Raw genomic sequence first — 27499 nt, forward strand, 5'->3', positions numbered from 1 at the left:
TATTTATGTATCTGCTTAAGTCAGGAATTTGAACCAAGACCAAAATATTTGCATAAATATATGTAGCAAATAACTAATTTTTTGGGTGAACTTCCTTATCTTACTCATTCTAAAGATTTAGTTGGTAAATAGCAATGGGGATTATGGTGAACATATTTATCATGCTTTTTGAGACAGTGAAGGCATTAACTATTCATTGAATGGAGCCATTCTAATGGATTGTTTGTGTAGTCATATTCATAGTGGTAGGGGGCCATCACCATCATCATCATCACCGTCACCACCAAATGGTGTTAGAGATGTAACTCCTGAGATTTGTTTGAAGAAAAGCACTTTATGGAAAGGAGAGGAACTGAAATTAAACCACGAGGAAAGAGCAGATGAAAAATCCCTGAGAGTGGCAGTGAATTAAAGGATTATATTTTTTGTTTAGATGGAAGTGATTTAAATTAGGTGGTTTTGGAACAGCTATGGGTCAAGGGGAAAATGTTATTACTGATTATCTTTGGTAATTTCTACTTATGTAGTTTTCAAACAGCATTAAATGTTTTAAGTCCCTCTGTAACTTGAACACTTAATATACTTCAATTAAGATTTCCATTTTGGACTGAACTCAAATGTTCCCTTGCTTGAAATAGTTGTATCCATAGCATCCTGAGTTGCCTGTGGAGTCATGGAATCTAAACCTGTCTCTCGCCTGGATGGCTTAACAATCATGTGACTCTTATTTGCAGTTGAGGATCTTTTTTTAGGCCTCCTTTCTTTTCCATGGTGTCAGAAGGATTATGAGATGTTGGAAGAATTAAATGAGATAACCTATTAAAATCACTTCATAGAGAATTCTGACACCATAATAAGCCCTCAAAAATATCCATTATTTTAAAACATTATATATTCTGACTAGAGAGCTTGCTGTAAATTTTTGCCAATTCACCTCTATATTTCTGTTGGCTTAATTTATAGAACTCTAAATATAGTCTTCCAGGGTTTAACTGGGGAATCCGGAGTCCTTGAGCCTGCCCGAGAACATGTATAGCAGGAGCCGTCTATCAGAGTGAAACTGTAAGCTTTCCAGAATGTTCTTTGAAATCTCCATCTACAGACAGTATCCTATCCTTGCTGGTCAGATTAGGGGTGGCCTCACTCATAAAATCTTTCCAAATCATCCAGACTAGAAGTCAACAAGTTCTTTCTTGAGAATATGTTTGCCTCACTGTGTTTACATCATACCTGCATTACATATTATTAATTGTGTATAGAATATCTCCTTACTACAGTGTAAATTCCTTGGAGGGAAGAATTTTTCCCCCTAAATTTAACCTCTCTTAACCTTAATTTTCTTAATTGCATGATAATACCTGTTTCGAAAATGATTGGAAAGTTAAATGTAGTAACGTGTAAAACCATCTATTTTAAGTACTGGTATGTGGTAAGGCCCTCAATAAATGTTGATTCTTTGCTTTTCCTTATTCCTTCTAATTCACATGAAAAAAAAAATTGAGTGCTTCTATGTACCAGGCCCAGTGCTGTACTCTTCAGAGCGTACAGAAGTGAGAAAAACATGGGCACTGCCTCCTGAACATGAAGATTTGTTGCTCAGATTAGAATAAAAAAAGTTAAAACATAAGGAAGAGTAAGAGAAGTTCTAGGAGAGAGAATTACTTTTAATGCCAAGGAACTAAAAGTTGGGGCATAGTTCCTATGTGATGAAGAAGTCATTAAGTGTTTAGGGGGCAGGCCAGTCTGCAGAAAACAGAGGCATGGAGAAGTTAATTAATCTGCCATAGAGTATGCTTTCAGAAAGGCACATTTAAAATCAGGCCATCTAGTTTCAGAGCCTATGCGTTAAAAGCCTATTTAACCCATAGGACTTTTTAAAAAGATGGCCAATGAGCACCAACCTTGAAAATTATTTGAAAGTAGTTTCTCCTTACTTCTTTTATAGATTAGATGTCAGCAGAAGATTCAGGAGAATGTGAATGGCTATAATTGAGTTGTATGATTCAGTATAAGTTCTATCTTGTTTCAACTTTAAACTGAAGAATGGGATTTTCTTTTGACTATTTTGCCTTTGGAAAAGTTAAGTACAATACAAGTATTTCAGAATTTAATTATTCATTTTTGGTAATTCTGATGAAACTATATTTCAGCTAATCAAAAATGAATTAAAAGCAAATATCATTCTTTGAAACATGAAATTCAAAGATGGAAATGTTTAGAGCTCACCCATTGATATGGTCCATGTGATTCAGAGATTATGAGACAATATAAGTGTCCACACCTACTCATTCTCCAAGACAGTCATCCTTAAATGTCATAGTTACTTCCTGTAGAGATAATGCTGAACTTAGCTATAACATAAACTTGGAACTAAAGATACAGTCAACTGGCAGCTTGATTTCCTTGTAGATACTCCCTCAAAATTCTCTTTATTAGCTCTTTTTTCTTTGCTTCTTTTATACCATCACCTTTGGAGTGTTTTCTTTTTTAAGATTTTATTTTTTATTTGAGAGATAGAGTTACAGATAGAGAGGGAGAGACAGAAAAGAAAGGGGTCTTCCATCCACTGGTTCACTCCCTAAAGGGCTGCAATGGCTGGAGCTGATCCAATCTGAAGCCAGGAAGCAGGAACTTTCTCTAAGTCTCCCACATGGGTGCAGGGGCCCAAGCATATGAGCTATCCTCTACTACTTTCCCAAGCCATAAGCAGAGAGCTAGATCTGAAGAGGAACAGCTGGGACATAAACCGGCACTGATATGGGATACTGGGGCTGCAGGCAGAGACTTAGCCTACAATGCCATAGCACTGGCCTCTGGAATGTTGTTATTTTATTACCAGTATTTATGTCCTTCATTTGTGAATATTTTCTTCATTCTTTTCATTTATAAATTTGGCCACTTATTTACTCATCACCCAATGAATTGAATGAACACTAGCAATGTGTCAGGCACTGTGCTAGGCAGCAGTATATAAAATTGATCAATTTGTGTACCTTACCTATTTCACAAGTACCTATGATCTAGTGAGAATTCTGGACACTAGTAATTACTTTCATTTTCTGTTGCTCTTCCTGCAACACTCAGTGTTATTTCAGTTCAGAGAAAACTTTGATAATTATGTAAATGATCATTATGATTTTCGTATTTAACATCTCAAGCTAACCTTGTTAATTCCTACATTTGATAGTGTACTGTGTAAGTTGCCACAAAATCCATGTTCTTTGTCCTCCTTACTAAAAGCTTCAATTTTTTTTCCTTAATTATCATGCGACTGAAATGAAAGTCACTTCCATTCCAAGCTTATGGGTAAATCCAAGTGGTGCAAACTCATGGTCCTCAAAGTGTAATTTGGAGATACATAGAGGTCTCCAAGACCCCTTCAAAGGATCTGAATGGTCAAAACTTATTGTAATGGTAATACTAAGAAATTGTTTGCATTTTTAAAAAAGATTTATTTATTTATTTATTTATTTATTTATTTATTTATTTATTACAGAGAGAGAGAGAGAGAGAATATCTTCCATCTGCTGGTTCAATCCTAAATGGTCACAACAGTTAGGACTGGGCCAGGCTGAAGTCAGGAACAGAAACTCCATGAGGGTCTCCCATGTGTATGGCAGGAACTCAAGAACTTGAGTCATGATCAGCTGCTTCCAAGGCACATTAACAGGGAGCTGGATTGGAAACAGAGTAGCAGAGACTTGAACCAGCATTGTGATATGGCATGTAGGCTTCCCAAATTGTGGCTTAACTTGCTGTGTCACAATGCTTACCCTTATTTGTATTTTTTAGTGTGCTGGCATTTGATGATGATAACATGTAGTGGACAGAACTGCTAGCACCATAGCACAAATCTAAGCTGTGACACTATACCTGTTAGACCCTCGGAGTGAGGATGCTAACACGTCGAGAGGCATACCCCAAAGACTCAGACTCCAGACCAGCTGATGCAAAAGCAAGAGGATTTATTCGGCGTCTGCGCAGACGGGCCTCCTGAACTCGGGAGTCCAGAGAGCGCCCCCAGCACAAAGCCACACGGTTTATATACCCGCAGTGACCAATCAAAAGCACTATAGAGTCCATGCACACAGCAGTCCAATCCGCGAGCTGATCATGTGAAGGGCATGCGTCTTCTATCCAATCAGCTACGGGATCACATGGGAGGCATGCACCTCGTCGCCATTTTGTTGTTTACTTCTTTAGTAGTTCCTTTCCCTGCCAGTGCCATCTTGTTCACCCTGGGGTGGGGGGCGACGTCTTGCTCCCTTTGTTCCCCTTGTGGGAGAGCGGCGTCCCGCTTCCCACACCGTTATTTGAGTATTAGGAGGCATACAAACTGGGTTAGGTCTTAGCATAGCCAGGCACAAGTGTCGCAGCTAGCTAAGCATAGGGTCCCTTATTTTTATAGCTACACCTAATTTTAGCTTTGGGGGAAAAAGTTTAGGGCTGTAATTTTTAAACTTTAATTTTTTATTTGGGGCAAAGGTAACTTCTTATTTTTAATAGTGTTAGCTTAAGTCACTCCATCTTGGTTTGATTTTTAAGGTTCTTCATACCATAGTACTTAGAGTTATTGAATTCTTCACTGCCAAGACTAATGGGTGTTTCACTTAATAATAATCCTAATTTTATTAAATCTCTAACCTTGTATACACATCTTTCTTTATTCTTTGTGATGTGTTTTTGAAGTCTGATGGTTTTCTTAAGGAAAATCACTAGAGCAAATGATGAGATGAATGAACTGAATGAAGACCCACTTTTGTTTGAAAGAACTATTGACAAAACAAACTATGGCTATTAAGACAACTATTTGGCAGATATTTTTCAAATATTTCCTCACTTAGAGGAAAACAACCAGCAGTATCTTGCCACGAAAAAAAAATTGTGCTTTTAAAAATAGAACCTTTGAAAACTTACTTCTGGGGCTGGCACCATGGCGCACTAGGTTAATCCTCCACCTGTGGTGCCAGTATCCCATATGAGCACCAGGTTCTAGTCCTGGTTGCTCCTCTTCCAGTCCAGCTCTCTGCTGTGGCCCGGGAAGGCAATGGAGGATGGCCCAAGTGCTTGGGCCCCTGCACCCGCATTGGAGACCAGGAGGAGGCACCTGGCTCCTGGCTTCGAATCAGTGTAGCTCCGGCCGTTGCGGCCATTTGGGGGGTGGACCATTGGATGGAAGACCTTTCTCTCTGTCCCCCTCTCTCTCACTGTTTGTAACTCTACCTGTCAAATAAATAAATAAAAAATCTTAAAAAAAAAAAAAGAAAACTTGCTTCTCCCATTGCAAATATGACAGGTTTCCATACTTAAAAGATTTTTCTGATGAGAGGCTGGTGGTGATACTAATATAAGCTACTGCTTTATATAGTGAAATGTATCAGCATTCAGAAGAGTCACATGAATCAGTGAACCAATAGTTTCCAAGTGACCAATGCATGATATTATAAAATAATACATGAGTAAACAATCTATTCAAAATATAAAATAGACCAGCAGATATTTATTTTATATCAATTTACTTGATTTCATAATGTGTTTTATAAATCAATGCTTTTTTTAAAACATTAATTCCTAGAATTTCAGTAAAACTAGTATCACTTAATAGAAATGCCAATTAATGAATTTGATTTTTGCAGTGTCTTTCCTTTAATATACTCACTAATCAGCATCAATAAAAGATGTGGCTTGCATTTTAATAATTTATTCCTCAATGCTCAGGAAACCTTTTTGGGAGCAGTTTTAGTTGTTGATCAAACTAATGGATTACATGAGGAATTGTTTGAAAAACTAAAAGAAAGAAAGATCAAAGGAGCAATACAGTATTAAATAACTTGTTCTTAGTTATTCATCAAGAGTCAATAAAGTCAAAGAGCTTTTTATTTGTTTTCTTCTAGAGGTTTTAATGTTTCAGGTATTATTTGGTTTTTGTGAGTGGTGTAAAACAGAGGTCCAATTTCATTCTTTGGTGTGTGAATAGCAGTTTTCAAGCACTATGCATTGAAGACTGTCGTATCTTCATTTCATAGCTTGGTGTCCTTTTCAAAGATTAGTAGATTATATGTGGGGGAGGCTGAATCCGGAAAGGCCTAGAGGAACTTCCTAAGCCTGCCTCGAATTTGAAAACCTGTCTATAAGTTTCAAATCCCTGGCTGATAAACAACCCAGTCCCATGACGCGTTTGCCTAAGGATCATTGAGGTGGTATAATAGGATTGGCTAAAACCCTTTGCATCACATCACCCCACCCCTTGCCCGAATCTGCTCTGTACCACAGCCATATAAACACTTTTACAATAAAGTGAGATCCTGCTTCGACTCGACTCCCCACCACATCTGATCATCCCTCGGGGTTTGGGGAGGCTGAGTGGTGGGTGGCGCACTTCCCCTCCTCAACCAAGGCAAGCTGCAGGCAGCCGCCTAATTCTCTTTAGATACCATACAAATATAAGACCCTATAAAATTCCAGTGTGGCTAAACTCAACTAAGGGCAGATTTTTTTATTTTTAAATTTAATTAAGAGTTGGAAAATTTTCCGGTCTTACATCCATATCTATTTGTATCAGATATACAGTGATTACTGGAATCATTGAAAAAACAAAAACAAAAACAACCCAAACCAGCCCTGGAACCCAGAAGTTGACTGATAATTTTGTTATCTGGCAAGATTTAGTTCTGAGTCAAAAGGTTCATGTACTTTGATTTAGAACTGAGTCACTTGGTAAAGTCCCATAAAGATATAACAATATACTTTGACTGTTAATGTAAATTATGACTTATTTGAAGATAAATTTCCATAGTTACCACTCACCCGCTATAGTTTGAATATGAAGATATGTAGGAAGGAGAACAAACTTTATTTTATGGTTAGTAGTACTCATAACTTTGAAATATCTAAATGTATGGTCATGTACCATTTGTGCAAAAGTGTTAGAGAAGTGCCCCTTAACCTTACTTTCCACGTGATCTCTCCTGAAGTCCTTTGCGTTTCCTCCCTGTTCCCTGGCATGGTCAGCTATTTTTAGAGTGGTGTCTTTTCCCTTGTCATTTCCTTTTTCTGGAATGTCCTTCCTCTTTTGCTGGGGAGAGTCTCCCATTCTTTAAAGATTAACTCAAAAGTTTCTTTCCTGGGAAGCCTACTGATCCTCCCTCTATGGTTGCAAAGACATTTTTAATTATACCTATCATTTCACCTATAGTAGTGAGCCTTTGAAACAAGTTTTTGTGTTATTCCTAGTTACCTTACAAGAAAATTCAAAACCCTTAGATTTTCAAGGCCCCACCCTATCACACATCACCTGTTTTTCAGCCTCACCTCTCACTCTGATCAGATGAGTCATTCTGTTTCTCAATGGACAGGCTCTCTTCTCAATCTGTTTGTACATGCTATTCCTTTTGCCTTGGACACCATTTTCTATCCTCTTGGTGACTATTCAGCCCTTAAGTTTTCCCTACATTTTTACTTCCTCAGAGAGACTTTCAAAGACTCCCAGATGAGGCTGGTTCTCACTGAGACAGGTGTCCACAGCATTCTATCCTTTGCATTTAGAGGTATCTTTTCCACTGGACTTCGTGATTATGTCTATTTTGTTGACAGTTATATACTCATTACTTAAGTATAGGTTTGGCGCCTCAGAATCACTTGTTAAATATTTCTTGGTAGGATGAGTGGAAGGACTATCATTGAATGGGCCCAGGTATTTGTCTCCAATGCAAGAAAGAATTCAAGGACAAGATGTAAGTAAAGGTTAAGAGAGAAATAAGAGACAATATTAGCAAAGTGAAATTACACACTCCAGAGGGAATGCAGGCATCAAGAGTGAACTGTACCCAGGGAGGTTCAGGATTTGGGAGTGAGACAGCTTTTTTCTGCCAAAGGCCATTGATGTGTTTATAGCTTCATTCACAGGTTACACGGAATTATCAAGTTAAAACTTAGCCTGCTTTAGATTTATTGAATTTTGAGTCATGCCTGTGGTTGCCTTGACAAGGCCAGAGCAAATGATTTCATGACTTCATATGGTGTGCAGGCCAGATGCACCCCACCCCTGATTTATATGATCTGCACAGGGCAGAGGAGTAGAATATTCATAGAAGGTGGTGTTTTGGTGGGGCTTTCTAGGAGTAAGGGGAGAGTTCTAGGAATTTGGGTACCATCTGTTTTCTTTCCTTTTTATGAAAACTCACAAGTGTCATGTTGTTAGGTGTATGGTGGGAGAAGAGTGTCACCCCTGGTAATTTATTAGAATGTTATAATAATTAGTTAGAGGTCATCATGGGAACATGGACAACAGTTTGTTGGGCATTTCTAGCAGCTCCATTTCTGGGCAGCAGTATTGTGGCAAGAGCAGTCTTGGGTTACCTTAGCACAGACAAATGGAGGGGAAGTTGAGTGAAGCAGGCAGAGTCATGGGGTCTGACGGCCCTCAGATCTCTCCTTGCCCATGTCATTCTCTTCTGCCTCTGAGATTTGGGACCCTTTACTTTTTGGAGGTCTAGGGGAGAAGGCTCATTTTCTATAATTTCTTCATGATGTGTCAGGACCTAATCCTTGCCTGGCTAGGGAACTGAACTTCCTTTCTAGCTGATCTTGAAGTACCAGTGGCAGAGCTAGAGGTTTGTCACCAGTTTTTGGTAATGGCTTGAATCCTTGCCTGACCAAAAGAGGTCTTCCATCTGCTGGTTCATTCCCCAGTTGGCCGCAATGGCCGGAGATAAGCTGATCTGAAGCAAGAAGCCAGAAGCTTCTTCTGGATCAACCACATGGGTGCAGAGATCCAAGGACTTAGGCAATCCTTCACTGCTTTCTCAGGCCATAGCAGAGAGCTGTATTGGAAGTGGAGCAGCTGGGACTCGAACCAGCGCCCATATGGGATGCCAGCACTGCAGGCAGCAGCTTTACCCACTATGCCACAGCACCGGCTCCATGAACATGTTTTTCACATGAAACTGTGGATTACAAAAGAGATAAATTCAATAATTACATTGAGAATACATGGGCCAAAATGGAGCAAATATATGAACCATGTCAGTGAAAGAACACCCGTTACTGCTTCCCAGATGGTGCAAGCCAGATGACTTCCTTCAACACAATCATGGAACCACTTGGTTAATTATACATCCTTCTGATATCTCTTCAATCAGCCCACTGATGTTAGTGCAAGTATAGGAGGTTCTATTAGTCACTGCACATACTTCTCTCATTTCTACCATTAGGTAATCTAGTGCTGCTTGGTTGTCCAAGATCATATTAAATAAGGAATCTAAGCCATCTTGTTTTGCTGTAGGGACTAGCCAGTGGTCTGTGCTCAGTTGCTCAAGTCAGCAAGAGGTTTCTCATAGAAACTTCATCTTATGTGGTAAGATTTTATCCTTTGACATAATATTGCTATTATGGTAGAAAATTTACTAGGGAATATTTTGGCTAATGGTAGTTTTCCAAGGAAAATAGTAGAAGAGAAGAAAAAGCATATTTATCAGAAAGTTCAACAACTTCAGTGTCTTTTTTTAGGGGATAGTATTCAGCAAAGGCAAGAATTTTACTTATCTTTTAACCTTCTTTTTTTTTTTTTTTTTTTTGACAGGCAGAGTGGACAGTGAGAGAGAGAGACAGAGAGAGAAAGGTCTTCCTTTGCCGTTGGTTCACCCTCCAATGGCCGCCGCTGCAGCCGGCGCACCGCGCTGATCCGATGGCAGGAGCCAGGATCCAGGTGCTTTTCCTGGTCTCCCATGGGGTGCAGGGCCCAAGCACCTGGGCCAACCTCCACTGCACTCCCTGGCCATAGCAGAGAGCTGGCCTGGAAGAGGGGCAACCGGGACAGAATCCGGCGCCCCGACCGGGACTAGAACCCGGTGTGCCGGCGCCGCAAGGTGGAGGATTAACCTATTGAGCCACGGCGCCGGCTTATCTTTTAACCTTCTAAAAATAAATTGGGGTCCTCAATATGCTCATGAGAGTAGGCAGAGTTAATCTCTGGGCCTGTGAAGACTGAAAGTTGTAGAAACTAAATTCTTAGCCTATGTATGCAGCTAGAAATTCTTTGTAATTTAACTGCAATGGTTGTGCTAAGTAGCTCCTAAGTGTGTCCTTTCTATTAAGGCTATAATTGGTTAGAGAGGGATCCCTTTCTCCAAGTTTTTAACAAAGCTTGGTTTTCTGGGGAGATTGACGGTTTATGATTTTTGGAATCTGGTGCTAGAAGATTTTATTGCCATATTCCTTCAGAGCCTCTGTACCTGACCTAAATTGATAATATGCTTTATTTGACCTAGGATATCTAAATCAAAGGGGATGTCAGAGATGAGAGAGAGCCTCCTATTTAACATCCCAAATGGGTTAAATTGTAAGGTGGCCTTGGGTGCCATCCACACCCTAAGGAGAGCAATGGACAATGTCTTGAACCAGGAGTCTGAGGTCTCTTGGCATGATTTGGCCAGAGAGTTTTAAAATACTTGTTGTCTCTTTCAACCTTGCCTGAGTATTGTATCCTCTGAAAGGCAGGGAGGTGGCAGAAGATTCAAAGAGCAGAGACAAAGTGGGAGGTCATTGTCACTCTGGAGTGACATTAGGAGCCCAAAACATGGGATTATTTATTTTAATAGAACTTTGCATACTTCTTGTGCCTTTTCTGTTTGGATAAGAAGCCTTCTGTACATCCAGTGAAAGTATCATTGAAGATTAATCAGTTGCTGGGGGCATATCAGTGACATTAGTGCATTAGTGAATCCTCACCTGGTTAGGTTTCTGTCCTTTGTATCAAAGTGAGTAAAAAGGTGGTTTGTTGTGGCTGCCAGGGTTATTTAGAAGATCCTGGGACAGAACTGAGTCACTTTCTTTATAACAGAATGTAGTCCTTTTCCTCTAAAGACACAGGAAACTGTTTGAATTTGGACCTGTCTTCCCAGATGTGTAGAGTCATGCATTGTTTTGTTAATTTTCCATCAAGAGGCCATTGAGAGCATGGTTATATTATCTAAACTTCACCCCCAACTGACGGCTTTAGTGTAATCTCCTTGCCAGGTTCATTCTATCTCAGGTGTGGTATAATAGGGCTGTCCATCTGTCTCTAAAAACTGGGAACCATTTTTGGGACCTTCTGGGTATCAGCATTCTTCTATCTACTCATGCAGTTGCAGTGATTATGTGATATTCCCTTTTTGGTATCCCCTGTAATGAAAAGAGCTGAGGTGTTGGTTAGTAATGCATGCGCTCTACAACTCGGGTAAGATCTACTATGGTATATCCTGCCTTTCTAACTCCTTCCTTCAGGAAACTGCTGCCATCAGTAAACTGTTCAACATCTGGGTTTTCCAGAGGTTCATGCTAGCTAAACTTCACCACGTCGGGATTACTGAAGTAGGATGCTGCATGGCCTCTCTCCGCACAAGTGTGAGTGGACTTTTCAGTATCTTCAGATGGCAGAAGAGTAGCTGGATTGAGGACGTGCATGCTTTGAGAGTTACTCCAGGTGAATCTAAAAGGACACTTAGGAAGGCATTCTCCTGTTGGTCATTGGTATCCTTCAATTTCCAGAGTCCCTTGTACTTGGTGTGGAGTTTGAGGCTAGCCTTAATTCGATTTTTGTGATTTCCCCTACCAAAAGTGCAGTCACAGAAACCACTTTCAGTCACCCGGGTCATCCTGTGGCCCTTGAGTGGGACTTTTTAGAAAAGTAAGCCACTGGCCATGGAATTGGACCCAGTTTAGGGGCAAGTACACCCAGGTCTATTGGTTTTCTTTCAACTACAAACAGGGTGAAAGGCTTTTCTAAATGAGAAATCCCTCTTGCCTGGGCTATTGCCAGCAAAACTTTAATCTTGTGAAAGGCCTTTTGTTTTCCTGTCCTTTCTAGTGGATATCAGGGCCCTTTAAAAGGATTTGGTTATCAATCCATATCCTGGGATCTAGATTCTACAGAGTCTTGACATTACCAGGCATGGTCTTAGCTTTTTTTTTTTTTTCTTCTTCTTCTCTGTGGCAGTCTTTCACACAATATGACTTCCTGTTAAATGAGAGGACATAGTTTTCCAGGGTTAAGACATATCCCAGTTAGGCTACTTCCTGTTTAGAGATCTGAACTTTCATTGGGGAAACTTCATGCCCTTTTTCTTTAAAAAATTTAAAGACTTAAATGGTATTTTCATGAGTTTTCCTTAGAGGGGCTGTAGATTAGGTTATAATCTACATATTATTTATACTTATTTAAGGCAGCTATAGAAAAAAAGACATCTATGGGGCCAGCGCTGTACTGTAGTGGATAAAGCCACCACTTGCATTGCTGGCATGCCATATGGGTGCTGGTTCTAGACCGGCTGCTCCATTTCCAATCCAGCTCTCTGCTATGGCCTGAGAAAGCAGTAGAAGATGGCCAAACACTTAAGGCCCCTGCACTGATGTGGGAGACCTGGAGGAAGCTCCTGGCTCCTGGCTTTAGATTGTTGCGGACAATTGAGGAGTGAACCAATGGATGTAAGACCTCTCTCTCTCTCTCTCTCTCTCTCTCTCTCTGTAACTCTGACTTTCAAAGTAAATTAATAAATCTTTAAAAAAAAAAAAGGAAAAGGACATCTAATGCAGTTGTTCCAGCATGTTCCTTAGCCACCTCTCTCAGAGCTTCCTTCTATCTGGATGATCTCACTGTGAGAGATTCTGGCCTGGCTATTCTGTTATAGGGAGTTAGAGTGGGTGATGATGGCGGTGGGCTTGTAAAAAGTGTAAGAGAATTAGGACTTGAGGGAGAGGGGGAAGACTCATCAACACTGGTGGATGGCCCCAGTGATAAGATGATGTAAGTTTGCTTTACTTTAGCTGTTGGTGATTGAAGACCACTTGGTAGTGAGTCATACACCATATCTGAATTTGCCTTTGAATTGGCTCCTCTGGGAGGTATGTGCCTCTTCAGCATTTCCCACAATTCCCAAAAGTTCATGGTTCTCAAAACCAAATATAGAAGTACTTTTTTTTTCTTCAGAGGTTTCACTTGGAAACATAGCTCTCCTTTGCTTAGCACCTGAAAAAGACAATTTTCAGATATGTATTGAGAATATTTTCCTTTGACAATATATAAGCATGATCTTTCATTTTTTCTTATCTTAGTATGGCATCACCATCTTTTATTATTCTCCTTAGCTTAAGTAGCACATTTTACATATCAGTATGTTTTGGCAACTGTACTTCAAAATATGTTCCAAATTTATCTGAAAGAATAGAATGGTTAAGTGTAGATTGAAGTCAGAATACTAGCTTTTTCACATGTTACTTAGGCTTCTTTGTGCTTTAGAGTAATTGTACATACAGTATATGATTTATGAGAGCATTAATTGAATCCGTACATGTAGAGCAAACTGAACAGTGCCTGCAATAAATCCCATATACTTGTACAGAGTGTTATCATTGTGAGTAACATCCTAATCCAAGCTGGCATTATCATTGTGATAGTCTCTTAGTATACCTGGCTCCTTCCTTATCTGTTCAAAATCCAATTTTCACATGGCAGCAGGGTGATATTTTTATTTAACAGACTAAATTGAAGTATAACTTATATACAAAAATGTGTTTGTGTTAAGCATACATCTCTGTGCATTTTGAAAAATTATAAACTTGCATGATACAGTCATGCACAAAACATTTTTATTATCCAAATAGTTGCCTTGTATTTCTTATTCCTTCTTATCCTGGGCCTCTTAGTGCATCTCCTGGCAACTAATCTAGTTTCCACTATTGTATATTTGTTTGTATTTACTAGGATTTCTTATAAATGAAAATTTACAGGATGGATTTTTTTGTATCTGATGCCTTTCTTTCACCATGTTTTTATGATTCATCAATATTGTTGCATACATTAGTATTTATAAAGATTTGTTTGTTTATATGAAAGGCAGAGTTACAGAGAAGCACAGGCAGAGAGAGAGACAGAAAGAGGTTCTCCATCTGCTGGTCCACTCCCTAGATGGCTGCAACAGCTGGAGCTGTGCCAATGTGAAGTAAGGAGACAGGAGATTCCTCGGGGTCTCCCACGTGGGTGCAGGGACCCAGAGACTTGGGCCATCTTCTACTGCTTTCCCAGGCCATACTGAGAGCTGGATCAGAAGTGGAGTGGCCAGGACTTGAACTGGGATGCTGGCAATGCAGGTGGCAGTTTCACCCACCATGCCACAGTGCTGGCCCCATGTATTTCATTACTATTAAGTGTTAAATAATATATTCTAATTTATGAATAAGCTATTGTAATTCACCCAGTTAATGAACATTTGTTATTACTCATACTTTTTGATTATTACAAATACAACTACAACAAAAATTTGGATACAAGCCTTTGAGTAGACATATGGTTTCATTTTTTCAGGTCATTCTAGGAATAATATTGTGGGATGGGATTCTAAGTATGCATGACTTTATAGGAAATTATTTTCTGCAGTAGTTTTACAACTTTATATTACTACCAGGAATGTGTGAGAGTTCAAGTTGCTTCATTTTCTTGCTGCTTTTAGTGTTGTGGATCTTCAGAATTTTATCCAGTGTAGTGGCTATGTAGTAGTGTTGCATCTGATTTTGATTTTCATGTGTCTAATGACAAATGATTTTGAGGATGTTTTCTTTTGATTACTAGCTACAAGGACACTTAAAAATTTGTGGAAAGATGGAATTAAAAAGATAAGTCTCTTTTTGCCAAATGTAAAATTCATTCAGTTTTTTTCATATTTTCCATAACATTTTAAAAGCTCCTTGTATTACTTTTAGTAGCTGTTTTGTAGACTCAGTTGAATTTTTTACATAGACAATGAAGTCCTATGTCATCAGGGGCAGTTTTCTCTTTCAGCATGGATGACATTTATTTTTTTCTCTTGCTAGTATCTCCAGCATGACATTGAATAGAAGGAAGGCTGTTTTGAACCACCAAATCCCCCATTATTGTAAATCAAAGTTCATAATGATATCTTTAGAGACCTTCCAGGTGATTTTAATTTTCATCATTTACTGAATTTTGTTAACCTACATGAAGTTTCATTGTTACTGAGATATTCAGTCTCATGAACTTTCCACTCTCTCCTTACATACTTGGTTTCAGTTCCTAGCCCATACCATGCTTATTACCATGTTAGAAAGAGGGTAGTGTTTGATCTGGGGAACCCCTGATGAGCAGAAATCTCTCATTCTTGCATTTGTTTCTGTCATGTAAGTGTCCAAACTCTCAGACTGAATCTCCACAGACAGCATTTTGGGTTATGGGTGGTTTAAGGTTCATATCATCACAGCCTTGCTACCTGATAAGGAAGGTATGTTTCTCCTACTTCACCTTATGTGAATCTGGTGATGGATTCTGCTTGCATTGGCTTCAGTCATGTGCTCACCCTCTGACCTGATCTCTGTGGCCAGAGTGTCAGTTCTGTGAGTGGCACATCTAGAGCTAGGGACATAACGACAAGGGAGTAAAGGTCCTAAAGCACCCATTAAGCTACACAGTATTTTCAGGAAATGAGGCTGGGGAGCAATGTTGATCCATAACAAAAGTGGGTGTTATAAACATGCTAAGGGGTAAATTAAGGGGAATTCATTTATTTCCCTGATTTATGTCTTCTACAGATCTATACTTACATGAAAATTACTTGTTCCCAGCGTAGCTTAACATTTGTTGATCTGTTCTTACACAGAGGATCTTTTATGATCTTTTGTTGTGTTTGTAAAGACATGAAGTGGAATAAAAGTCAAAAGAAGCATGATCCTTCTGGGCAGTGCCATATTCCTTGGGCTCAGTAGTGCTTGCCACTGCCAGGGCTTTTTCATCTGCTTAACCCACCCTACTGGCCTTGTGAACTGACCTTGCCAGTCCTCTGCTGAGGCTCCATCATTCAGCATCTTTTATAGATGCAGTCTCAGCTGCTGCCTGCCTGCCCTTCCCACCCCACTACATCACACATAGGAAATGGTCACTCTTCTTCCTAAATTATTCCTTGCTGATGAGAGACAGCTCCACCAAGGAGAATACTCTGACAAATCCATTAAATCTGTTCTATTAGACTAATGTGAGAAGGCTAAGAACTTTTCTCCACTGCAAGGAACATTTGAAGCATTGTATTCCTGAGGAAATGCACATAGCAGGTACTCAGTAAATACTTAAGTTGAATTGAAATCGAGGCAGTGACTATTTTGGCAGGAAGTAGATAAGAAAGGCAGGGAAGACCAAGTCCAGAGGAAGCCATATGGAACTTTATAGAAGTGGGCAAACTTGAAGAGTTTTTCCAAAAATCCATGCAAGGCAACAGGTGCTTTATATCTGAATGAACCTGCTGGAGATTTTCTGGGACAATAACCAAGTGAAGGATTTATTAACATTTCACCTTTACTGGGGTTCCATCTGTACCAACAATGCTGATGTTACCCTCTACCTGAACTATATTAAACACCATTTATCATTCAGACTTTGAAAATGTTAGTGTTGCTACAGAAAAATCATCATTGACAAACCTTTATCTCTTTCTGAAGACCAGGAAGGGTAAAATCTTCAAAGGAACAATAAAACGCAAGTGTCATGTTTTTATGTAAGACAATTTTGTTTGATATTAGGATGGCTATACCTGGTCATTTTTGCTTTCTTTTAGTATAGAATACCTTTTTCCATCTTTTCACTTTTCACTTTTAGTATCTTTGTTCACTTATAGTATCTTTGTGAGGTGTGTTTCAAGTAGGCAGCAAATAGATGGGTCTTGTTTTTTAATCCATTCAGCCAGTCTGTATCTTTTAATTAGTGATTTTGTGCCATTTACATTCAATGTTTCTATTGATAAGTAACAACTTGTCCCTGCCATTTTCCCATAAATATTCCTATTGTTTGCTTTGGATTTACTCTGTATTTTTTTTTTTAAATTTATTTTACATGAAAATCAGAGTTACACAGAGAGAGAAGGAGAGGGAGAGAGGGAAGAGGGGAGGGAGGGGGAGAGAGAGATAGAGAGAGAGAGAGAGAGAGGTCTTTTACATGCTAGTTCACTCCCCAGATGGCTACAGTGGCCGGAACTGCACCGATCCAAAGCCATGAGCCAGGAGCTTCTTCCAGGTCTCCCACGTAGGTTCAGGGGCCCAGGATTTGGCCATCTTCTGCTTTCCCAGGCCACAGCAAAGAGCTGGATCGGATGTGGAGCAGCTGGGACTCGAACCAGTGCCCATGTGGGATGCATACACTGCAGGAGGCGGCTTTTACCCACTATGCCACAGTGCCGGCCTCATTTCCCCATTCCTCTGTACTTTTTCTAGATTTTCTGCCTTCACAGTCCCTTCCCTTCCCTTCCCTTCCCTTCCCTTCCCTTCCCTTCCCTTCCCTTCCCTTCCCTTCCCTTCCCTTCCCTTCCCTTCCCTTCCCTTCCCTTCCCTTTCCTTTCCTTTCTTTCTTTCTTTCTTTCTTTCTTTCTTTCTTTCTTTCTTTCTTTCTTTCTTTCTTTCTTTCTTTCTTTCTTTCTTTCTTTCTTTCTTTCTTTCTTTCTTTCTTTCTTTCTTTCTTTCTTTCTTTCTTTCTTTCTTTCTTTCTTTTTCAAGATTTATTTTATCTTTTGACAGACAAAGTTACAGAGAGAATTTCACTCCCCAGATGGCCTCAACGGCCAGAGCTGTGCAGATCCGAGCTAGGAGCCAGGAGCTTCTTCCGGGTCTCCCACACAGGTGCAGGGGCCCAAGGTTTTGGGCCATCTTCTACTGCTTCACCAGGCCATAGCAGAGAACTGGATCGGAAGAGGAGCAGCCAGGACTAGAACTGGTGCCCACATGGGATGCCGGCGCTTCAGGCCAGGGCATTAACCTGCTACACCACAGCGCTGGCCCCTCAGTCTTTCATAATGATGAATTTCTTTCTGTGTTTCTGTGTGTAGCACATCCTTAAGCATCATTTTAGGCTTGGCTATGTGGTGACAAATTGTTTCAATGCCCATTTGTTATGGAAGGTCTTTATTTCACCTTCATTCATAAATGAGAGCTTTGCAGGGTATGGTATTCTGGGTTGACAGTTTTTTTTTCTTTTAAAACTTGGACTATATCTCTCCATTCTCTCCTAACTTGTAGGGTTTCTGATGAGAATCAACATCAGCTGTGATTCTAATTGGAGATCCTCTGAAAGTAATCTGGCATTTCTCCTGCAAATTTTAGGGTCTTTCCTTTATGTTTTACTGTTGAAAGTTTAACTAAAGTGTGTCATGCTGAAGATTTTTCTGGTTATATTTATTAGGAGTTCTATGTGTTTCCTATACTTAGATTTCCTTTCTTTCTCCAAACTGGGAGATTTCCTTTCTTTCTCCAAACTGGGGAAGTTTTTGTTATTATTTTACTGAATAGGCCTTCTAATCCATTCTTTTTGCATACCTTCAGGAACTGCTAAGACTCATGTCTCATATGTTGGGTTGTTTGATAGTATCTCATAAATCTTGAACACTTTTTATTTTTCTAATTTCCTTTTTTTTTTATCTGACTGATATGTTTCCAGAGATTTGTGTTCTAGCCTTGATATTCTTTCTGCCTCACCAAGTCTCTAGTTAAGGTTTTCAACTGTATTTTTATGTGACATTTTGAATTCTTCATTTCTAATATTTTAATTTCATTTCTCTTTTTTAAAGATTTATTTGAAAGTTAGAGTTACACAGAGAGAAGGAGAAGCAGAGAGAGAGAGAGAGAAAGGGATGGGGGTGGGGGAGAGGTCTTCCATCCGCTGGTTCATTCCCCAATTGATAGCAATGGCTGGAGCTGCACAGATCTGAAGCCAAGGGCCAGGGGCTTCTTCTGGGTCTCCCACATGGGTGCAGAGGCCCAAGGCCATCTTCTAATGCTTTCCTAGGCCATAGCTAAGAGCTGGATCAGAAGTGGAGTAGCCAGGACTCAAACTGGCACCATATGGTCACTGCAGGGGGCATCTTTACCCACTGTGCCACAGTGCCAGCCCCTTCATTTCTCTCTAAAATATCAATCTCACGTGAAAAGTTTTCATCCATGTTATGTATAGATTTCTTTAACTCATGAATTTCCTTCTCCTTGCTTCTGAGTAATAATATGATCATTTTAAAAAATTCTTTTTCAAGCAATTCATCAGTCTCTTCATCTTCACATTCTTTTTTTAATTTATTTTTTATTTAGTAAATGTAAATTTTCAAAGTATAGTTAATGGATTACAATGGCTTCCCCCCCCCCCATAATTTCCCTCCCACTCACATCCCTCCCATCTCCCGCTCCCTCTCCCATTCCATTCACATCAAGATTCATTTTCAATTCTCTTTATATACAGAAGATCAATTCAGTATATATTAAGTAAAGAGTTCAACAGTTTGCACCCACACAGAAACACAAAGTGTAAAATACTGTTTCAGTACTAGTTATAGCATTACTTCACATTGGACAACACATTAAGGACAGATCCCACATGAGAAGTAAGTACACAGTGACTCCTGTTGTTGACTGAACAATTTGACACTCTTGTTTATGGCGTCAGTAATCTCCCTAGGCTCTAGTCATGAGTTGCCAAAGTTATGGAAGCCTTTTGAGTGGCCGACTTCGATTTTATTCCTACAGGGTCATAGTCAAAGTGGAAGTTCTCTCCTTCCTTCAGAGAAAGGTACCTCCTTCTTCGATGGCCCCATTTTTTCCACTGGGATCTCACTCGCAGAGATCTTCCATTTAGGTGTTTTTTTTTTTTTTTTTTTTTTTTTTTTTTTGCCAGAGTGTCTTGGCTTTCCATGCCTAAAATACTCTCATGGGCTCTTCAGCCAGATCCCACTGCCTTAAGGGCTGATTCTGAGGCCAGAGTGCTATTTAGGACATCTGCCATTCTATGAGTCTACTGTGTATCCCGCTTCCCATGATGGATCGTTCTCTCCCTTTTTGATTCTATCAGCTAGTATTAGCAGACACTAGTCTTGTTTTTGTGATCCCTTTGACTCTTAGACCTATCAGTGTGATCAGTTGTGAACTGAAATTGATCACTTGGACTAGTGAGATGGCATTGGTACATGCCACCTTGATGGGATTGTATTGGGATCCCCTGGCCTGATTCTAACTCCACCATTTGGGGCAAGTCCGATTGAGCACGTCCCAAACTGTACATCTCCTCTCTCTCTTATTCCCACTCTTATATTTAACAGGGATCACTTTTCAGTTTAAGTTTAGACACCTAAGAATAAAGACTTATTTATTTGAAGGACAAAGGAGTTCCTGAAGGCATGGAGAGGGAGAAAGGATTAGAATGCCTTTTTAGTGAGATAATAGCAGAAAATTTCCCAGGTTTGGTGAAGGACAGAGAAATCCTCGTACAGGAAGCTCATAGAACCCCTAGTAAACATGACCAAAAGAGATCCTCACCACGACACGTTGTAATTAAACATACCACAGTGAAACAGAAAGAAAAGATCCTAAAATGTGCAAGAGAGAAGCGTCAGATTACTCTCAGAGGATCTCCAATCAGACTCACTGTGGGGAGCAACTGGGAGCAACTCGGACTAGACTAAGTTACTGGAATTAAGACTTATTCTATGCATCTGCTCTCCCACAATATGGCGCTGGGAGAGGAGGAAACAGCTTCTACACAGCTGCCTCCAGTTCAACCAATAAGCAGCAGGACCTGCTCCTGATTGGAGGAGAGCAGCGTACTTGGCGTGTGGGTAGCAGAGTTGGGATTGGTGGAAAAGGACTATAAAGGAGGAGAGAGACAACATGCACCGGGAACATCTATCTGAAGGAACACCTGAGCAGCCCCCGAGAGAGCTGGCCGACGGTGTGCCACTCCCCCACGGAAGTGGGGAAAGTGGCAGGGGGAACCGCCCTTCCACGGAGGTGGAAGGGACGGTAGCCAACCCGGGAAGAACCAGCAGCAAACCCGGGGAGGGCCGAGCAGACAAAAGAACAGCGCAGGGTCCTGTGTCGTTCCTCCACGAAGACGGGGAGCGACAACTCACAGCTGACTTCTCATCAGAAACCCTACAAGCTAGGAGGGAATGGCGAGACATAGCCCAGGTACTAAGAGAGAAAAACTGCCAGCCCAGAATATTATATCCTGCAAAGCTATCATTTGTGAATGAAAGTGAAATAAAGACCTTTCATAGCAAACAGATATTGAAAGACTTTGTGGCCACTCATCCAGCCCTGCAAAAGATGCTTAAAGATGTGTTGCACACAGAAACACAGAAACACGGTCATCAATATGAAAGAAGGTAAAAGAAGGAAACCTCACAGCAAAAGATCACAGGGAATTCAAAGCTTATATTATAACTTATCCTTGGCAAATGGCAGGGCAAAGTTACCACTTATCAATAGTCACATTGAACATTAATGGCCTGAACTGTCCAGTTAAAAGACACTGGTTGGCTGATTGGCTTAAGGAACAAAACCCATCTATTTGCTGCTTACAAGAAACACATCTTTCCAACAAAGATCCATACAGACTGAAAGTGAAAGGCTGGGAAAAGATATACCATGCCAACAGAAATGAAAAAAGAGCAGGCAAAGCCATCTTAATATCGGACAACATAAACTTTACCACAAAAACTGTTAGGAGAGACAAAGAGGGGCACTATATAATATTAAGGGATCAATTCAACAGGAAGATATAACAATTATCAATGTATATGCACCTAATTACAGGCCACTGGTCTATTTAAAAGATTTGTTAAGGGACTTAAAGGGAGACTTAGACCCCAATACAATAGTACTGGGGGACTTCAATACTCCACTCTCAGAAATAGACAGATCAACAGGACAGAAGATCAACAAGGAGACAGTAGATTTAAACGACACTATAGCCCAAATGGATCTAACAGATATCTACAGAACTTTTAATCCTACATATAAAGCATTTACATTCTTCTCAGCAGTACATGGAACCTTCTCTAGGATTGACCACATACTAGGCCATAAAGCAAGTCTCAGCAAATTCAAAAGAATTAGAAGCATACCATGCAGCTTCTCAGACCATAAAGGAATGAAGTTGGAAATTAGCAACTCAGGAATCCCTAGAGCATATGCAAACACATGGAGATTGAACAACATGCTCCTGAATGAACAATGGGTCATAGAAGAAATTAAAAGAGAAATCAAAAATTTTCTGGAAGTAAATGAAGATAACAGCACAACATACCAAAAATTATGGGACGCAGTAAAAGCAGTGTTAAGAGGAAAGTTTATTATCAATAGGTGCCTACATCAAGAAATTGGAAAGGCACCAAATAGATGAGCTTTCAATTCATCTCAAGGATCTAGAAAATCTGCAGCAAACCAGACCCAAATCTAGTAGGAGAAGAGAAATAATTAAAATCAGAGAAGAAATCAACAGGATTGAATCCAAAAAAAATTACAAAAAATCAGCCAAACGGGGAGCTGGATTTTTGAAAAAATGAACAAAATTGACACCCCATTGGCCCAACTAACTAAAAAAGGAAGAGAAAAGACCCATCTTCACATTCTAATATTAAAGTGTTATTGTGTTCCTTTGAGTGAGTCTTGTAGTCTTCTTTATTGTTGTTTCTTGAATTTCTGTTTATTTTTTAGGCATTTGTGGAAATACTTACTGGTTTTCTCCTCTGATGTATTTTACCTTTGAACTTTTCCTCTGTGGCTTAGTGGAATGTCTGTTCTTCAGCGAATGCTCAGAGGCATGTGCTGAATGTTTCCAGGGAGCTCTGATAAGTGCTCCAACCAAGTTGGGCGTGGTAGATCTCTGTTGTCACCAGGGGAGAGGTTATGATCATGCCTGTTGGTGTAATAACAGCCCTACTTACTCTCTTCAAAAGTGATCAATGACTGGAGTTAGCCCACAGTGGGTACAACCCCCATTCATGCTGATGCATTAGCCACACCAATGATCTCTGTGGTCCTTAGTGTGAGCAGAGAACCCTCTGCAAAAAATCCACTCCAGGCCAAAGAGAGCTCTGAGCCTCTGCTGCCAGACACAGTTATTTCCCAGAGACCCAGCTGCACTCTGCTCTATTGTACACTCACAGAATACCCAGAGTCACAGTGCAGAAGACTCCCACGGTCACAGGGTGAAAAGGAACTGCTCAGTCCCATGAGCTTGCCCTATCCACAGAGTGACCAGAGTTGTTCCCAGAGCCAGCTGTCTGTGTGTGCTCAGATATGTCAGTTTGAGCCCTGGAACCTGTGATATCTAAGAGGATGGAGGCTCCTCACAGTCCTATGTGGGTTCCCAGACCCCTGTCAACCCTCCCAGCTAGACTCAAAGTCAGTGGGGAACATGGCTTTTCCCTCTGGTAAAATCCCCTGGTCACAGGTGTGCATAAGTCTCTACTGGTATCAATATGGTGCCTTCTACTGCCAGTTTCTGGGTATCCTTGTTGGAGGATGGAGAGGAAGAAATATGCCTTTCCTTCACTGGATTAGGCAGGTACCCTGACTCCCAGTAGGGTTCCAACTGGATTGAAAGACAGTGTGGTCTGCAAAGCTCTCCCTCAGAAAATATCACCAGTGGCATGGGCTGCCACCGTCTGCCCTCATCTTTCTCTCCAAAGCTGGTGTCTCCTCCAGCTCCCAGCAGTGTGGTCATGTATGGTATCCACTGGTTGCTTCACAACTGCACCTTCCATACTTTTCCATGGCATCCCTCTTCCTTTTGTGGAATTTGCACTGCAAATTCTCTCTAACTCTCCCCTGGGAATGTACATCCTCCAGTTTTCTTTTTCTATTTTCCCCTGTTCAAAAGCAGCACATCTTTTCCCCATTCAGCTATCTTGGAATCCCCCACCAAATCGTCTTTATTTCTATTTAATTTTTAGAATGTACCCACTTTTCCTCACCATTCTCCAAATAAAACTCATTTATTTCTCTATACTATTGAAAGAATTGTATCATTGTATATATTTCTTTCATGTGTCTTTGGGTTCCCTTTGCAGCATAGCAGAGTAACTGGTTTGAAAAATAAATTACAGGATACTTATAGATCATTAACAAATTCTACACTAATAAAGAAACTCAGACACTTTTCTCAAGGTTTAGGTACACTGGGATGCAGTGCACTATTGGACTTTTAGCACTGTCTTTGAATTTATTAGGATGCTGTATATTGAATGTCAGTTTTATCTCTTCAACTGACTTGAAAGAACTAAAGATGTATTGTTTTAAAATATTTATCTGTTTTCCTCTGAAAATGAGGGTAACATGTTGCTTTAGTTTGAATATGATTTGTCCCCCTCAAAGATCCATGTTTTGTGGACTTAGTCCCCATGACGATGAATTTGTGAGGTGATGCCAACTAGAAGATCCTTGGGTCAACTGGGGCATTCCCTGGAACCGGACTGTGGGGATGCTAGTCTCTCAAGAAATGACTGCCTCCTCTAGCACATGCACCAACCATCCACCACCTGCCATGAGGGCCTTGCCAGAGCCTGCATCATGCCATTCAGGTTATTCAGCCTCCAAAACTGTGAGCTGCATAGCCCTCACATATTTCATTATAGTGCTGAAAAGCTGACCATAGACATGATCATAGCTTCACTAATTCTTTTCTACCATGAAAAAAGGGGATGTGGGACTTTTTAGAGGAAATAGATATGGATATATGTTTATGTGGAGATGAAATAAGAAATATGTATGGTATGACAAGTGGTGTGTGATCTACTTGCCAGAACTTTCATTTCCAATAAATTACAACAAATATGACCTACCTATTGTAGCCTATTATGGGAGGTTTTGGGTGAATGGATTGTCATTATTACTTAATATATCAAGACCAAATCCATGTTTTTCTTAATGTCTTAAAAGTTCGCATAGAAAATCCTCCGTTTTCAAAAGGAAAAAATAGAGACCATTGAGTTAGGTCTGTTGAATTCTATTGGCATCTTTCCTTCAATACAACATCTCCTGAGCCACTTGAGGTCACATTACAAATGTGATGGAACCTTTTGTCATAATGCAATTTAAACAACGCAGGAACAGGTTGAACTGACTGCTCTTAACTATTGAATTTCATGAAGCTTACCTTCATGTTTTGGTTCTTAACTATTGAATTTCATGAAGCTTACTTTCATGTTTTGTTTCTTAACTATTGAATTTCATGAAGCTTACCTTCATGTTTTGTATTAATCAAGTGTCAAGCACACAATTCTTCCACTGATCCTCAGCAATGAATAGGCAGGTGGAGTAGGTGTTGCCACCCTGGGTGTGGTGCTTTTAAAATCCTCTTAATTTGCTGATGAGTTCCCATGTCCTTCTGGAGTTGCTCTCTACATATTGTAGGCTTGTTGCTTCTTGATTATGTTTTTTTTTTGCATTAACATGACTTAATATGCTTAAATATTAATATGGTAAAAATACATTTCATATATTCTATTCATTTAAAAATCAAATTTACAAGCATGAAAAATTAACAATATGTTATGCATTTTTGTTGTATCAAATGAAATTTGGTTCAGTAATTCAATCATTATTACAGTAAGGTACATTTTTTATAATAATGATAATGACTAAAACTATGAATGCTCACTGTAGGCCAGCCAAATGTCCAAATAACTCTTTATTAATGCTAATACATTTAACCCCTATGTCAGCTGGACATATTCTTTAAAAATTTAATAATATGTCCTCTGATTTTTACATTTTGATAGCATTCCTTACAGTCTTATTCTTTGTACAAAAATTATGGGTGCCATTTAATTTGAACTTTTCAGGCAAAAATTGGCAATCCTTCTCATATAGAGAAAGATTATTTTGTCATGGGCTCCTTTCTGCATCTTCGAGTTACACAAATGACTGCTTGACACTTATAATCTCTGTACCAGAAATACCTGTGGAACATCTGAACATATGTGACAGTCTTTCAAGTGACTTAGTTATGAACATCTTTAAAAGATTTATTTATCTGAAAGGAAGAGAGGGAGAGAGAGAGAGAGAGAGAGAGAAAGGGAGGGAGGGAGGGAGGGAGAGAGGAGAAAAAGAGAGAGAGAGATCTTCCATCTTCTGGTTGACTCCCTAAATGACTGCAGCAGCCTGGCTGGACCAATCCAAAACTGGGAGCTAGGAGCTTCCTTTGGTTCTTCCATGTGGATGGCAAGAACTCATGGCAGGAACTCATGTGTTTGAGTCATCATCTGCTGCTTCTTAGTGCATTAACAGAGAGCTGGGTTGGAAACAGAGCAGCTTGGACTCAAACTGGCGCTCTAATATGGGATGTGGCCAGCCCAGGCAGCAGCTTTATGTACCATACTACAATGTCTGCTCCAGTCATGAACATTTTAACAAATATTAAATTTTTCTATTCATTATGATCCTTATATCAAGGTTTTTATTCTTTTCTGTCTTTTTGACAGACAAGTTTGAAGGTTCTTACCAAAGCAATTGTTTGTGTTTCAAGGACTTGCAGGGTAAAATTTGAGTGGAGCTTCCAGGTATATATGAATGTAGCATTTGAGTTCTCTGCTGAGATTAAAGCTTCTGCTCTTCTGGCTGGACTCATGACTGAGACTTTTCTTTCTCAAATGTGTCTCCCTGACTTTGTGGTGGAAAATGCTCTGCAGCCATCTTGACAAGGGAACTTGTGAAACCATTTCCCCTAGGTGCCACCTTTACTTGAAGTACTGTAGATGGCTTTACAAGGAAGATTTCCTACCAAAAGAACGAGATGTGGCATGGCTGCAAGTGTTTTGATCCAAAGGGAAAGTTGACTGGAAGCAAAGCGTGAGGTGCTATCAAGGATGATGATAGAGTAAAGGCTGATGGAGGAATTTTAAACTATTTTTGATGGCAAGGAGTTGAGCACAGGTGGCAGTGATTCCAACAAATACACTGGCCTGTGAATATAGTCCGTATCTTCAAGGTGCTTCCAGTTCATAGTTGGGAAGTGATGACTGGATTTCAGTCATTTAGGGAGTCTCCTAAATAGGTCCATGCCTCTGTTGCCCCAAAACTTAGTGAGTATAATGCAGCTCTCTGTATGAACAGTTATGGTGAATATTCTGCAGCAGAGACTAGACATTTAGTGGAAATACCACATGAATGAATGTAATACTCTTTAAAACACATGCCTGAAAAGTGGTGCAATGGGCAGAGGAAGGGACTTCCTTGAAATCATGTGCTTTTCAGTTTGCTTATTAGTGTGAAGTTTCCAGCCCCAGCAGGGCATGTGACATTGATGAGGCTGTTGGCATTGAATTTTAAACTGATTATCCCCAAACATTCAGCTCTCTAGACTGAATAACTGTGGTCACTTGTATTTTCAAATGACCTTTGTAAGTCAAGACGTTCCTGTTTGGCTCCTTGAAGTCCCTGGATTTCTTACTTAGGACACATTTAGTACTACTTAATCATTTTTCTTTATTCTTGTAACATAACTTTGATTGTCTCCTAATACATTTAGTTACACAGTACACAACCTCAATGTAAATGAATTCTGATCAGCTTTGGCAAGAGGGTCTGAAACATGATATATTATGAACGCTTTTTTTTTTTTTTTTTTTGACAAGCAGAGTGGACAGTGAGAGAGAGAGACAGAGAGAAAGGTCTTCTTTTGCCACTGGTTCACCCTCCCGTAGCC

The 27499-nt window shown here is 40.0% G+C and overlaps 1 long non-coding RNA gene across 1 annotated transcript in view; it reads left to right on the forward strand.

Annotated features, from left to right (window-relative positions):
• LOC138850620 (uncharacterized) overlaps window positions 1-27499 on the forward strand; it is a 94733-nt gene that overhangs the window by 42617 nt on the left and 24617 nt on the right. The gene's annotated exons all lie outside the window — the stretch shown is intronic.

The sequence above is a fragment of the Oryctolagus cuniculus genome, chromosome 7 (genome assembly GCF_964237555.1).
Source record: "Oryctolagus cuniculus chromosome 7, mOryCun1.1, whole genome shotgun sequence".
In the NCBI taxonomy this organism is placed as follows: Eukaryota; Metazoa; Chordata; class Mammalia; order Lagomorpha; family Leporidae; genus Oryctolagus; species Oryctolagus cuniculus.